The sequence below is a fragment of the Vombatus ursinus genome, unplaced genomic scaffold (genome assembly GCF_900497805.2).
Source record: "Vombatus ursinus unplaced genomic scaffold, bare-nosed wombat genome assembly UNPS02014808.1, whole genome shotgun sequence".
Lineage (NCBI taxonomy): Eukaryota > Metazoa > Chordata > Mammalia > Diprotodontia > Vombatidae > Vombatus > Vombatus ursinus.
Window position 1 is genome coordinate 6,367,387 of NW_020954586.1, and position 13,755 is coordinate 6,381,141.

Genomic DNA, 13,755 nt, shown 5'->3' on the forward strand with positions numbered 1-13,755 from the left:
GCTTAAGTCTTCAAAATTGGCCTATGTGGGTATTTGTTTTACTTGACTATGCAGAGTAATTAAGAGAGTTTTGATTTTTTTCTATTTAATTGGGTGGGATTCTGCAGGCTGGGGGAGGAGTGTCAATGGGTCTACCAAAAGAAAACATAAAGAATAAGGAAAGAGCATCTTCATTCAAATGCACAGAAATGAATAGAAGGAAGGTTTGAAGGAAACACAGACTAGCAGGCCAGCTTTGAAAGTTACACTTTGGATTTATGATACACCTTTTTTTTTTTTTTTTTGGCGAGGCAATTGGGGTTAAGTGACTTGCCCAGGGTCACACATATGATACACCTTTTTTTAAAAAGCAAGCTCTAAAGAAGAAAAATTCACAGCTTTAACTACAATCCCCCTTTCCTTTTTTTCTGCTCTATTTTATATATGGAAATGCTCATTTTATTGCTGTTTATTCAGGTCCACTCAACCCCTTCCACCCCCTTACCCCCAACTCCCAAGTCTTTTTCATGGGAAGTGCTGCTTGGCCAGATCTCTGCCCTGGTTAAGTTTGGCCCAGTGTCCCTGCCTGACAAGAGCTTTCCAATGTAATTCTGTCATCCAAACATTCCCTGAATGACCAAAAAAAAAAGCCTCTACATGCACCAGGTCAAAGCTGGGAGTTCTAAATGGGTGAAGGCATGCCACGGGGCCACCTGGCCGGCACTCTGCATACAGCCAGCACTGGATTTGCCATTGGTTTGACTGGGTTTGAATCTCAGACCTGCCTTTCATACCTGTGTGACCTTGGGGAAGGCTCTTCACCCATACGGGCCTCGGTGTCCTCTTCTGTAAAACAAAGGGTTTAGACTCTAAGGCCCCTTCCAGCTCTAAATCTATGAAATAAAGTTAAAAGAAATGGAGGGAGGGAGGCTTGAAAGGGAAAAGAAAAGACATCATGAAAGTGCTAGAGGCAGCAGGGGCTATGCTGGAATGAGGAGAGAGACAATTCCCCTCCCCCCCCAGGTAACTGGGAGTGAGGGCTGGAGAATGACGTGTGTGGGGAGATGAGCTTCAGGTTCTTAGAACCAGCTGCTGCCTTCTGCCCAGTCAGCGTGTCTCCACGTGCCCCCTGAATGAAGAACACCAGGAAACAAAGATCAGTCTAGCCTAGAGCCTCTGCACAGGGCTCCAGGAATTTCAGAACAAAAGTCACTCACAGTGCACAAAAGACAACCGCAGGTGCACAGAGCACACACACACACACACACACACACACATACACAAAACCTCCTTGCCTACTGTCGGCTCCCTCGGCCTCTACCTGCTGCTTCCCCCAGGGTTCTGAGATAGGGGTCACCTTCCCTCCTGCGTGCTCATGTCCAAGTTCAAGTGTTCATGGATCGAAGGTTAGAATTCTCCTAGTCCAACCCTGTCATTTTACAGATGTGGAACCTGGGTCAAAAGAGGGGAGGTGACTTGTCCAAGGTCACGCAATGTTATGACAGCAAAGATTTGAATCTAGGTCCCCTGACTCCAAATCCAATGGTCTTTCTTCACAAGTGAAGAATACTTAAGTTGACGTGTATTGGGTCCTGATGAAAATACTTTTCCTGGTAGAGTGGCTAAGCAGGGCTTGGTGTTCAATAGTTTTCACTGGTATCTGACTCTCCGTGACCCCATTGGGGGTTTTCTTGGCAAAGATATTACAGTGGTTTGCCCTTTCCTTCTCCAGCTCATTTTACAGATGAGGAAACTGAGGCAAACAGGGTTAAGTGACTTGCCCAGGGTCACACAGCTAGGAAGTATCTGAGGCTGGATTTGAACTCAGGAAGATAAGTCTTCCTGGCTCCAGGTCCAGTGCTCTGTGCACTATGGCGCCACCTAACGGCCCTCACTGAGCAGGGCACCACCATAGAAATATGCTGTGTGACCGTGAGCAAATTCCTTGACCTCTCTGTGAGCCTCAGTTTCCCCATTTGTAAAAGTGAAGTAATCGTACCTGAGGCAGCCACTTCACGGGGTTGTTTTAGGGATTTCCTGAGACTTCATCTACCGAGCAATTTGCAAGTCCTAGTTGTTATAGAAATGCCGGCTGTCATTATTTACCGGCACCGCCTGTGGGATTCAGGTCATGTCTCCAGACCTCAGGGCCATCAGTTATAATCCAGTTCATAGAGTCACCCCAAGAGCACCCCTCAAATTGGCTCCTGTCAGCCAGGATGACGACCATCTCTTCCTGGTGCTCTCCACCCCAAGTGGAAGTGGGAAGGAGCCTCAGGGCCATCTCCTCCCACTTGGATCCAACTGACCCTCCCCTCATGACAGGACAAGCCTTCCCACCCAGGGTCAGAGCTGGAAGGAGGAAAGAGGCCCAGAAAGAAGGGTGCAGCACCGGCGGGATTCAAACCCAGCTCCTGTCCCACTCAGGCCCCAGCTTCCTCTTGCAGTAATGGTGACCTGACCATCTTCTGGTATTTTTATAGATAATTGGGAAGAAAGGCGCAGCCAGTGACATCCCCATCTTTGCAGATGACGCGAAACTCTCCTGGGCATGGGAACACCAGACCGGGCACATACCGTATGAAGGTAGGACGGTTCTTTGCCCCTTGGGGCATCTTCTCTGTGTCTCTCTTGCCTCTTTCCCGTACAGTGAAAGCTCCACGAGAGCAGCGACTGGGCTTCTTTCTTTTTTGCCTTTAAATCCCCAGCACCCAGCACAGCACCGGCACATAGTAGGTGCTCTAAGTGTTGTGGCGAGCAAGCTGTCAGTCCCATCTGTGGGCTTGGCTGGCCCTCCATGAGAACGGGCAGAGGGACAATGACCAGTGTCCTCGACCAACTCCTCACCTTACGGAGCAGGAAACTGAGGCCTGGAAAGGGGAGGGAACTTGCCTGGGGCCTGAAAATCCCAGCTCTAGGAAGGGCCTTAGGAGTCATCTCATCCAACCTTCCCATTTTATAGAGGAGGAAACTGAGGCCCAGAGCAGCTAAGTGACTGGCCCCAGATCCCACAGGAAGGAGCCATGGAGCAGCAGGTCTCTGGCTCCATATCCCAGGCCCTTGCATGGCCTCATCAGCTTCAGGCCAAGAGGTGGCCTGTGCTGTGATGGGTAGAGGCATCCTGGGACTGGCCAGGGAACTTTCTCGGAGGAGGCCCGTAGCCCGCCAGGCCAGTGAAACGCCAGGTCAGTGAGTACTGAGGGAGCTGCGAGGGAGAACCAGGGTGAGACTAGTTCAGGAAACCAGACGTGACAGTGGCTTAGGGCCAGGGCTTCGATGTTTGTTCTTTCCATCCGCCCGGCCCAGTGTCTCTCAGTCCTCCCCTTGCTGCCCCTTGGCCCCATGGACATGAACCAGCCCTGAGTTTAGTCTGTGTACAAACTAAAGCTGTTGGAGCTCATGGGAGAGGGCTTGGGAGAGAAAGGACCAGTCTCTGCTATTTATTACCCAGGCAACTTTGGGTGCATCGCTTCCCCAAAAGGGGACAGTGGAGAGAGCCCTGGCTTCCAAGTCAGATGACCTGGGTTCAAATCCTGTCCCTGAGGCTTCTCCCCAACCCCCACCCCCACCCCCATGCAGTCACTTCCTGGGCAATCTCATCTATAAAGTGAGAGGGCCGCACTTACTGACCTTTGATCTGTGCTCCTGGGACCACCCAAAGGCTCCTTCTGGCCCCCAGAAAAGGGACAATGGGAATGAGGAGTGAGCACTGAGAATGATACTCTTCCCTGAGGCTGGCTGCCATACTGGGACCCGCCAGGTTTTCCCCCGTGAAGTAACAGCTCTGATGATGACCTTGGCCGCCCTGGGCAGATCTGTCCTGCAGCCCGAGGTGGCCTGCCTCCACTTTGTGCCACTTTTTGGTTGTAATTTGGGGAGAGGGTGGGGTGCCAGGCCTGTGCTTTTTATTGGTGTGGGGATCTCCCGTTGTGCAAACTCCCTCCACTAAGAGTTGCCTGGGGGCTCTCAGATGTTAAATGAGAGTCACACAACCCATGTGGATCAGAGGCAAGACTTGAACCCAGACCTTCATGACTTCAAGGCTAACTCCCCATCCCACCAGACTCCCCCTGTGTCTTGACTATAATTCAACTGTGAAGTCTTTCAGAGGGCCTCTTGAAGCATTTATTTTGCCCGAATTCCTCACTGAGCTCTTGAGATCAGACCCCTGGTCTTTGGGGCTCCCCTTCATCCTCTGGGAACCCCAATTGGCAAGACGATTTTCAGACACCTGTTTACCGTGTGTGTTAAGATGTAGCTGAACTGGGCCGAACTGAACTTTTCTGGAGGTGAGCAGCTGAAGGGCCCTGATTCTAGATCATCAGCTCTGGGGCCAGAGACCCCGGGTCCAAAGCCCACCTCTGATGCTTGCTGCCAGTGTGATTTTGGGCAAGGTGCCTCATCTCGGGGCCCTCAGTTGTAAAACTCTTCATGACCCCACTTGGGGTTATCTTGGTAGAGATACAGGAGTGGTTTCCCATCTCCTTCTCCAGCTCATTTGACAGATGAGGAAACTGAGGCAAGCAGGGTTAAGTGACTTGCCCAGGGTCACACAGCTAGCACGTGTCTGAGGCCAGATTTGGACTCACGGTCTTCCTGACTTCAGGCCTGGTGCTCGTTCCGCTGCAGCGCCACCTAGCGGCCTCTCCCGGCTCTTTCTCTCTTTCTCTCTCTCTCTAGAACCCTCTTTTAAGAGTGTCTCAAACACATTCCCAACAGAGCCTTGTGCACCAAAGGCCCTTGTTCACTATTAGCAGAGACATTGACTAAATACTTATTGATTGTTCCCCACCCTGCCTTTGCTGCCTACTCCCCAGACGCTTCCCCTTCTTAGGCCCCCGGTTCATTCATCTGTAAAGTGAGGGTGGGAGGCCGGATGAGTCCTGAGGTTGCTTCTCCTTCCAGATCTGAAATCTCTTTTCTGCCCGTCTTTCTTCTTACTTTGCAGCTGTCTTGTGCATTCGTTGTACCTTTTCTTTCTGCTTCTCCTGGTAGAAGCTCAGGAAGTGTTTGCAAAATCATCCTTTTCCTCCTTGTTTTAGAACGGTCCTCTTGGAGAACAAAGGGTGAACAGCAGCTGTCCAGGGAGAATCCTTTAGGAAAAAAAGCCAGAGGGCTCTTAGTGGTCCACCCACAACCTGGAGCCAGTGGAACCAGAGCCAGCGGCCCCCCCACCACGAATAATTAATTCAGTGACTTGTATCGATTTCTCTCTGATGCACCAGGAAATGCACATTCTAGGACAAAAGGGAAGGATTGATTCTCCCCAGGCAAAATCTCTGCTCTGCCCAAGTTCACAGTGTTCTCCTACACGCTTTCTGGGCATCTCCTTGATTAAAATATCACCGTAAAGATAATAAAACTCAGGAATACCTCTGTCAGCAGAAAAATGTGATGCAGCACCAATGGGGCACCGAAGGCAAGCTCAGGACTCCCAGTCCTGGAAACAGAAACAGACAGCCACCAAAAACCCCAACCCAGCTCTCGCTGGCCCTTCCGGCACCCCGCCCTCTCCTCCCCAGCACTGGGAACGGGGTGAAGAAGTTGACCTCAGCTGGGGAGATCACAGTGACAAAGGCTCAGGGCCAAGAGGGGCCTGTGGGGCTTCTGCCCAAACAGACCCAGAGAGCTGAAGCAGTTCTCCCACTGCTCGGTTCTCCCACTGCTCGGTTCTCCCACTGCTCGTAGGCGTGCCGGGCAGGATTTGAATCCACGCCTCTTAGGAGCTGCCCTTGGCCTGTGCCCTCACCCTTCCCCCTCCCTCTCTTGTAGGTCTCATTCACTGCCACAGTTTCCACTACCACTTCCCCCCGGGTGCCGGCCTCCACCCCTGTCTTTGGGGCTCCAGTCCCGACCTTCATCCTGGGCTCCGGGCCGGAGTCTCCACTGGTCTGCAGGTCCTGTCCCCCCTCATGTCTCTCTGCACCACGCTCTGAGCATGTCCCAGCCCAAGCTGATTTTCTCCCCCCCCCAGGACCCGCCCCTCTTGACATCAGTATTTCCCCCTTTTGTGGTAGGCCCCGTCCACCCTGTTGACAATCTTGCCCTTACCTTTGACTCCTAACTGTCCCTTCCCTTTCCCAATCCAATTAGTGGATTAGACCTCCCAAGCGTCTCTAGCCTTTGTTTCCTTCCTTCTTTTACCACGGCCTGAACTATGATGGGAGCTTTCTAATTGACCTTCCTGCCTCTCCCCAACTCATCATGCCTCTGTCGCAACCAGGGTGACCTTGGACAAGTCATTGTACTTCAGTTTCCTCTGTAAAATAAGGGGGTTGGGGACAGCTGGGTGGCACAGTGGATAGAGCACTGGCCCCAAAGTCAGGAGGACCTGAGTTCAAATCCGGCCTCAGACCAAACACTTGACACTAGCTGTGTGATCCTGGGCAAGTCACTTAACCCCAATTGCCAAAAAAAAAAGTGGGGGGGCTGGCTGGGATGGCCTGGGAGGTTCCGTCCAGCCCTGGAACTAGAACCCTCTTAGTTTTCCCCATGCGCAGAAATGGTTTTAATCTGCTCAAAAGTCAAAGAAACAGCTCAAGATTTGAATTCAAAAAGACCTGGGTTTGAATCTAGACTCTGCCACTTAATAACCCATGTGACGCAAAGACAGTGCTGTTACTTCCCCTGGACCTCATTTTCTTTTTTTTTTGGTTTGCAACATTCACCTCTATGAGATTTTGAATTCTACATTTTCTCCCCCTCCCTTTCCTCCCACTTCCTCAAGACGGCTGCAATCTGATATAGGCTGTATACGTACAATCCTATCAAACGTATTTCCACATTAGTCGTGTTGTAAAGAGGAATTAGAACCAAAGGGAAAAACCATAAGAAAGAAGAAATAAAACAAAACAGAAAAAAGAAAATAGTTCCCTTGATTCTGCATTCAGACTCCATGGTTCTTTCTCTGGATGTGGAGAGTATTTTCCATCATGAGTCTTTTGGAGTTGTCTTAGATCCTTGCATTGCTGAGAAGAGCTAAGTCTGTCAAAGTTGGTCCTAGCACAGTGTTGCTGTTACTGTGTACAATGTTCTCCTGGCTCTGCTCACTTTACTCTGCATCAGTCCATACAAGTCTTTCCAGGTTTTTCTGAAATCCTCCTGCTCATCATTTCTTACAGCACAATCGTATTCCATTACGTTCGTATACCACAACTTGTTCAGCCATTCCCCAATGAATGGGCATCCCCTCAATCCAATTCTTGGCCATCACAGAAAGAGCTGGATAAACATTTTTGTACCTGTGGTGGACCTCACTGTTTTTTGTTTTTGGTTAGGCAATTGGGGTTAAGTGACTTGCCCAGAGTCACACAGCTAGTGAGTGTTATGTGTCTGAGGCCAGGTTTGAACTCAGGTCCTCCTGACTCCAAAGGCTGGTGCTCTATCCACTGTGCTACCTAGCTGCCCTGACCTCACTTTCTTTATCTGCATCTTGGACATTCTTCCTCCTCCCCTTTGCCCCCTCTTCCCCTCTTTCCCTCTTTCCCTCTTAAAAGCTCAGCTGCAAGGTCATTTCCCTCATGAAGACCTTCCTTGATTCTCCCAGTTGTTAGTACCTCTCCAAGTCTGTAAAATGGGGACAATAATACCTATTATTCCCTACCTCCTACTGTTGCTCTGAAGCTCGATTAAGATCATGTACAGAAAGCACTTTGTAAATTTGAAAACGTTGCACAAATGTCAGCTCTTAATGAATCATTCTGAGCAGTTCCTTTGGCTCCCACTCTCTGTCCTTCTGCTTTTTGGGGCTGGCTGCATGGTCACATTGTGGGGGCGGCTGGCCTGGGCTCCTCACAATGTTCAGCTAAAGCACTGAGTGTCTCTGGCAGGAGCGTGTGTCCTCTTTAGTTTCTGGAAATCGCCGAGCTTTTATTCCCTCAGCTTGCAGCCTATTCGATATAACTGAACTTTAACTAGTCAGAATTTCTTTAAAACCTAGAAATTTGATCTCTAGTACAAAAATGGCAGTGACTTCCCCTTTGTAAAAAGCTCAACTATTGCCTTTTGTTTTTGTACCAAAATTGTTTCTCCTTCAGATAGGAAAAAGAAACAAATAAGCACAGCTCATCTTTTACCCAGGCTTCTGGGGCACCTGCTCTTTATCAACCTGCTATATTTGAGGCTACGTATCTCTGAACTAATCGACTCCCACCAGGTTCAGTTGAGTTCAGTGTTTCTTAAGGGCCACCTTGCTGAACGCCAAACTCTGTCCTTGATGCTGAGGGAGATGCAACGATCCATTGAGACAGGTGTGTCGAAGAGATGGAGAAACTCCAAGTGACATTGATGGCCTAGTCCTCAGGGCTCAGTGAGCAAGCAGTGGAAGCCAGGAAGGCAAGGAACAGGGACGCTTTGGTCCTGCAGTTTATCGGTCCTTCTTTCCTCTAGGAAGAACCACTTGGATTTGACATTTGAGGGTCCCTAAAGAATAGACCCTAGCGATCATTGAGTTTCACCTATTCCTTTTTCAGCTTCATTCATTCATTTATTCAGTCATCCATCCCCACAAACATTTTTATATAGACTGTTTTATTTTTGTTTTTGTCTTCTCTGTACCTGGGATGAAGGAGGTGCTTAATAAGTGTTTGATTAGCCACTGACAGCATACTGCCTCTACCAGCAAAAGAGAGGTATAGCATATGTTGACAAAGACAAGGCTGCAGTAACCTTGTAGTGTTCAGTTGTTATTATTTCTCAGTCGAAATTTTTAAAAAAATTTTGACATCAGATCTAGAGTTCGGAATTATACCCCTAAGTCCAAGAAGTTGGTATATCACTAATTAGTGTCCCAGAAGTGATTGCCAACATGGCAGAAGTTTCTAGTAGGCTTTATCACTCCCTTTATTGCTGTTCCCCGGGTTCATTCAGCACATCCTCTCATCTGTTCCATTCAACAAACATTCATTAAATGCCTGCTGTATGTGATGTACTGTGTTGGGCACACACCAATAAATCACACGTAGTCCTTGCTGTGCAATCTGGTGGAGCTTAAAGGAAATGTATTCGTGTGTGTGTGTGTGTGTGTGTGTGTGTGAGAGAGAGAGAGAGAGAGAGAGAGAAAGAGAGAGACAGACAGACAGACAGATAGACAGACAGAGGCAGAGAGACAGAGAGGCGTAAAGTGCTTGGCACATAGGAGTTTAATAATTGTTTGTTGATTGGTAAGTAGAATCTAAATTTCAAGTGCACAAGAAGGGGATACAAAATGTGTGAAACCAAGTGAGTAACAGATCACAATCATTGGAAAATTATGAAAAACCACAGAAGAGCTGAGCCTTGAAGGATGGGTAGGGGTGAAGGGAGAGCACATTCCAAACAGAAAGAACTACAGAAGTGGAGACAGAGAGGTGGGACTGTGCTGAATGGGTACAAAGAATGACTGGAAGAGTAGCTGAGAGAAGGCTAGAAAAGCCAACAAGAGTCAGATGGTGTAACAGCTTCAAGGTCGGGTCATAGACGTTAGACTTTTTTTTTTTGGTGGGCAGGAGGGAGCTATTCTGAGCAGCGGTAAGACCTGCATGAGGGAGAATGGACCCAGAGAAAGTAAAGTGACTTGTCCATGGCCCCACTTAGTTAATGGCAGAACTGGGACCACAGCGTGTGTCAGTCTGGCCGTGGAGTTAGAGGACAAGGGTTCAAAACCCACCTTGGATCCTAACCACCAATATGACTTCAGTTGAGTCATTTCACCTCCCTGGGCCTCAGTTTCCTCTTCTGTAAAATAAAGGAGTTGAACGAGATGGCCTTTGAAGCCCCTTCCACTCTAGAGCTATGAACCTGTCCTGCCAGGAGGTAGGGAGCAAATCCTGTGTATTATCAGCAGACACTGACATCGTGTGAGTTGTTTTTTGTAGCTGGTTTTCTTTATTAATAAAGGGAGTGTTCAGTTCTGGAGGGTAGAGGGCTATTACCTAGAAAGGAAACAAGACATTAACAGGAAGGGGTTAGGTTTGATCAGGAAGAATTTCTAGAATGTGAAGTCTCTAAACACTCGAAGAAGCCACCAAAGGGGTTTGAGGACTCCAGGGGGAAAGAACAAAGCCAAACCGAAATCTCTGGAGCAAGACCATTTGAGGTCACTTACAGGCAGCTTTTGAGGTTGTGCTGGGTACATTTTGTCCCTTCTCAGATTCAGGGTTTTCATGTGAGAAGTGCCCCCTACAGAAGGGATGAGAATTCTTAGGAGAGTCCGAACCTGCTAGGATGTGACAGGCTCCTGAGTTGTGGCTCACAGGCAGCCGCCAGCCCTAGGAGACTTGAAATGCCCAAGTTCGAGTTGTTCCCATCTTGGTACACTCATGACAGGGCAACTTGGAGGCCAACAGAGGAGCCCTGGAGCGAGCTCACGGCCCCCAGCCAGGGGAACATTGCCTTTTATTGCCCCCAGTAAAGCTTAAGGAAAAAGTCCTTAGCTTCCACCCCCCATCTCCACTCATTGTGGGCACCTGAAAGTCTCACAAGATTTTCAGTTGTGTTCAAGAGCTCTTTTAATGTTGAGTGTTTTTATTTTATTCTACATTTTTTTAAATTTATTACCTTTTTGGTGACGTATATGCTGTTTATTAACCAGAATATTGGACTACCAAGGACTTCCTCTTGACCAGTGCCTTGGTCAGCCCCTGTCTGGTATGTTGTATTCATTTCTGGACTCCATACCTTAGGAAGAGCATCAGATAACTAGGGAGCGTCTGGAGGAGGGTGACCAGGAGGGAACGTTGTGGCAGGTGTGGGTGGGGGAACTGGGCATGTTTAACTTGGAGGAAGGAGGGCTCACACCTGTCTTCATGGATTGGACTTACATGGAAAAAGTTCAAAGGAGCACAGATCTTTAGCCGGAAGGGGCCTCGGGGACCATCTGGCCCAATCCTCTAAATTCACAGTTAAAGAAACTGAGGCAGACAGAGGTGAAGTGACTTGCCCATGCTCTCACAGCTACCAAATGTCTGAGGTGGGATTTGAACCAAGGTCTTCCTCACTGCAAGTCCAGCATCCTGTACACTATGACATACCACTCAGGTTAGACAGGTTCTCTTTGGTTCCAGGAAAAAAGGGTGGAAGTCACAAAGAGGCATATTTACGGTCAGTGTCAGAAGAAATTTGTTGTTGATGAAGGCTCTCCAAGAGTGGAATAGACTGGTCACTTTAGGAGGTAGCGGGCTCGTCCTCACTGGCTTCAAAGAAGAGTGTACCTGAGAGGGCCTCTGGAGTGGAGGTGGGCATTCCGTCTCTGAATCCCTGCTGCTGCTGAGTAACTGAGTTTGCTGTGCTATTAAATGGAAAAAAGGATTTGCAGCGTTAATTAAATCCTATTGCTGAGCATAGAATGGGGAGGATTCTGTGGGCAGAGAGTTGAGAGCTGGGAGGGAGAGGAGAGGTGAACCGAGCAAGACAACGAGGTTCTTGGAGATCACCGGGCTTGTGGCTGGGCGTCCTGGGCACCTTCTCAGCAGATCCGTTTACTAAATGTTAACATACCTCTCAGTGACAGAGCATCGTGCTAGACACCGGGGGAATGTTTCAGGCTTAGATGACGATACTGATCGTGGTGGTTGGGAGGAGGTCGAGGTTGGCGATGCTGATGGTGACATTGATGAGCTGATGGCAGCTGCGGTGATGGTGATGATCTCTGGAGAGACCACATGGCCTCCTGGATACAGAGCTTAGAGTCAGGAAGGCAGGGGTTTGAGACCTGCCTCTGGCATATAATTAGCTCACCCAAGTGACCCTGGAGAAGTCATGCAACTTCTGAGGACCCCAGGCAGCCCTTCAAGATAAGTTGTCAAAGAATTACCAGTCGGTATCAGGAAAGGAGTTTCTGCTATCCATTGATAACTTGGCATTTTCATTTGTACAGTGCTTTCTCCACATTACTCACTGGAGAATCACAACACTCCTGTGAGGGGGGAAAACATCCCCATTTTACTGAAGAGTAAACTGAGGCTCAGGACTCTCCCATGGTCACACATCAGTTAGTATTCAGGTAGGAGTTGAACCCAGCTCTTTCTGACTCTAAGTCCACAAATGCATCCCGTGATTCCTACTGTCTTGGAGTTTCCAGTCCAGGTGGTGGGCACAGCCAAACACAGACAGGTCCAAATGTGCTCAGATAGACAAAATCACACTCAGTAAGTACGCTGGAGACGTTTAAAGTGCTGGTGCATTCCAAGGACACGAAGACCATTAGTGCCTGGGGGAAACCTTCCTGGAGAAGGTGGCACAGACACATAGGGAGAGAGATTAACAATCCACAAGAGAAGGGGAGGATATAGCTGGAGTAGGTCCTGGAGGAGTAAGGAGGACCTGAGAATAGAACTTTGGGGCTCTAGGAAGACGTTTGGTGCAACTGACCCACGTAAGATCTGGGATCAGAAGCTCTCACTGAGGGGTGTGACATCCAGAGTGAGGGGTGGTCAGCCCTCCTGCCCTTGCCAGACCATAGCCAGAGTGTTGTGTCCACATCTGGGCCTTGTATTTCAGGAAGGACATTGGAAAAAGGGAGCACGAATGGGGCAGAAGCACTGAGGATGGTGAAGGGTTGTAGACTGTGCTGTATGAGCATCAGCTGCAAAACTGGGGAATATTTGTTGTTGACAAGAAAAAACTGAGGCAGAGATAAGGAGGGCTGGCATGTGGAAGAAGGATTAGCTTTCTTCTGCTTGGCCCCAGAGGAGAGAAGGAGAAGGCGGGTGCGTGGGGGGGGGTGGGGAATCACAGAGAGGCAGCCTTAGGTTTGAATGGAAGAAAAACTTTTACCGCCTAAAAGTATCTCAAAGTGGAATGAGCTGCCTCAAGAAGTAGTGAGTCCCCCTCCCTGGAGGCAGGCAAATAAAGGCTATATGGCCATTGGCCAAGTAGACTGTGGAAAAGATTCCTGTCCTGGCAGAGGCTGGACTCGCTGACCTTTGAGGCCCCTTCCCACCCTGAGATTCTGTGATCCTGTGACTGGTGCTGAGGGGAGGAGGCTTGCCAACCTGGAGTGAGGCACCATTTATTCAGAGAAGTCTTTGGTCCATTAACCATTTGAGTTGTTGGATTTGGGGGTAGGGGAAGCCCACAGACAGCTCTGGGAAGTGGCAAGTGGCCGTGAAGATGGTCTTTTTTTTCAGATTTGGCTCAGGGCATTTGGAGAAGGCTACTCAGAGCCCAGGGCAGGCAGTCTTTGGGCTCCAGAAGGTGCCTGATGGCTCACAACAAACGACCAGGCCTTGGCTTGTGCCAGGGAGTAGCCTACACCCAGATGGGTCTCCTAGGTCCCTTGAGGACTTGTTCATCTTGCCCTGTGGAAGTCATCCAGCCCAGCACCAGCTGTTTGGAGGCAGTCAAAATGTCTCTAGTTTTGGCCTCTGGGAGGGAGGAAAGGATGGAGAGTGATAGAGGCCATATGGCTCAAAATGCACTTAGACAATCTCTTTCTCTCTCCTTCTCTTAATGAATCCTTTGCTGTCCACATTTGAATTTTGGATAATGTGTTTTCTCCTTTTTGCTCAGTAGTCTGCTTTTGGGTACAGTTGGTACTGTGCTGAGCCCTCTGTGGCTAGGGCCAGGGAATCATGGGAAACTGCCTTGAAGATAGATAGGGTCTACCTGGTGAAGGGAACTGGGGCTAAGCTAGGGGGTGGGGGCACAGTGATGTTAGAGCTGCCTGGGCTGCCTGCCTCCCTTCCAACACTGTGGCTGATGGGTGACCTGAGGGCAAGACTGAGAGAGGCTAATGAAAGGAGGTGGGGGGGGTGGCATATCTTGAGAGATAGATTAAGTGGACATGTCCAGTGATGG

General features: G+C 49.2%; 1 protein-coding gene and 1 long non-coding RNA gene across 7 annotated transcripts in view; one reads left to right on the forward strand and one right to left on the reverse strand.

The window, feature by feature from the left end:
* MAP3K13 (mitogen-activated protein kinase kinase kinase 13) overlaps positions 1 to 13,755 on the forward strand; it is a 191,839-nt gene that overhangs the window by 138,112 nt on the left and 39,972 nt on the right. For 4 of the 6 annotated variants that reach the window (XM_027875296.1, XM_027875295.1, XM_027875299.1 and 1 more), the window contains one exon: positions 2,463 to 2,565. The gene's annotated coding sequence lies outside the window, so the exon portion shown is untranslated. Of the gene's footprint in view, positions 1 to 1,834; positions 2,566 to 11,128; positions 11,192 to 13,755 lie in introns of those variants that run through there. The other 2 variants (XM_027875300.1, XM_027875301.1) reach the window with 2 other exon arrangements.
* LOC114052620 lies at positions 4,590 to 5,904 on the reverse strand. The gene is made up of 3 exons (XR_003570287.1): positions 5,835 to 5,904; positions 5,353 to 5,419; positions 4,590 to 5,072 (listed from the first exon to the last, which is right to left on the reverse strand). It is a non-coding gene; the product is annotated as an uncharacterized LOC114052620 (long non-coding RNA).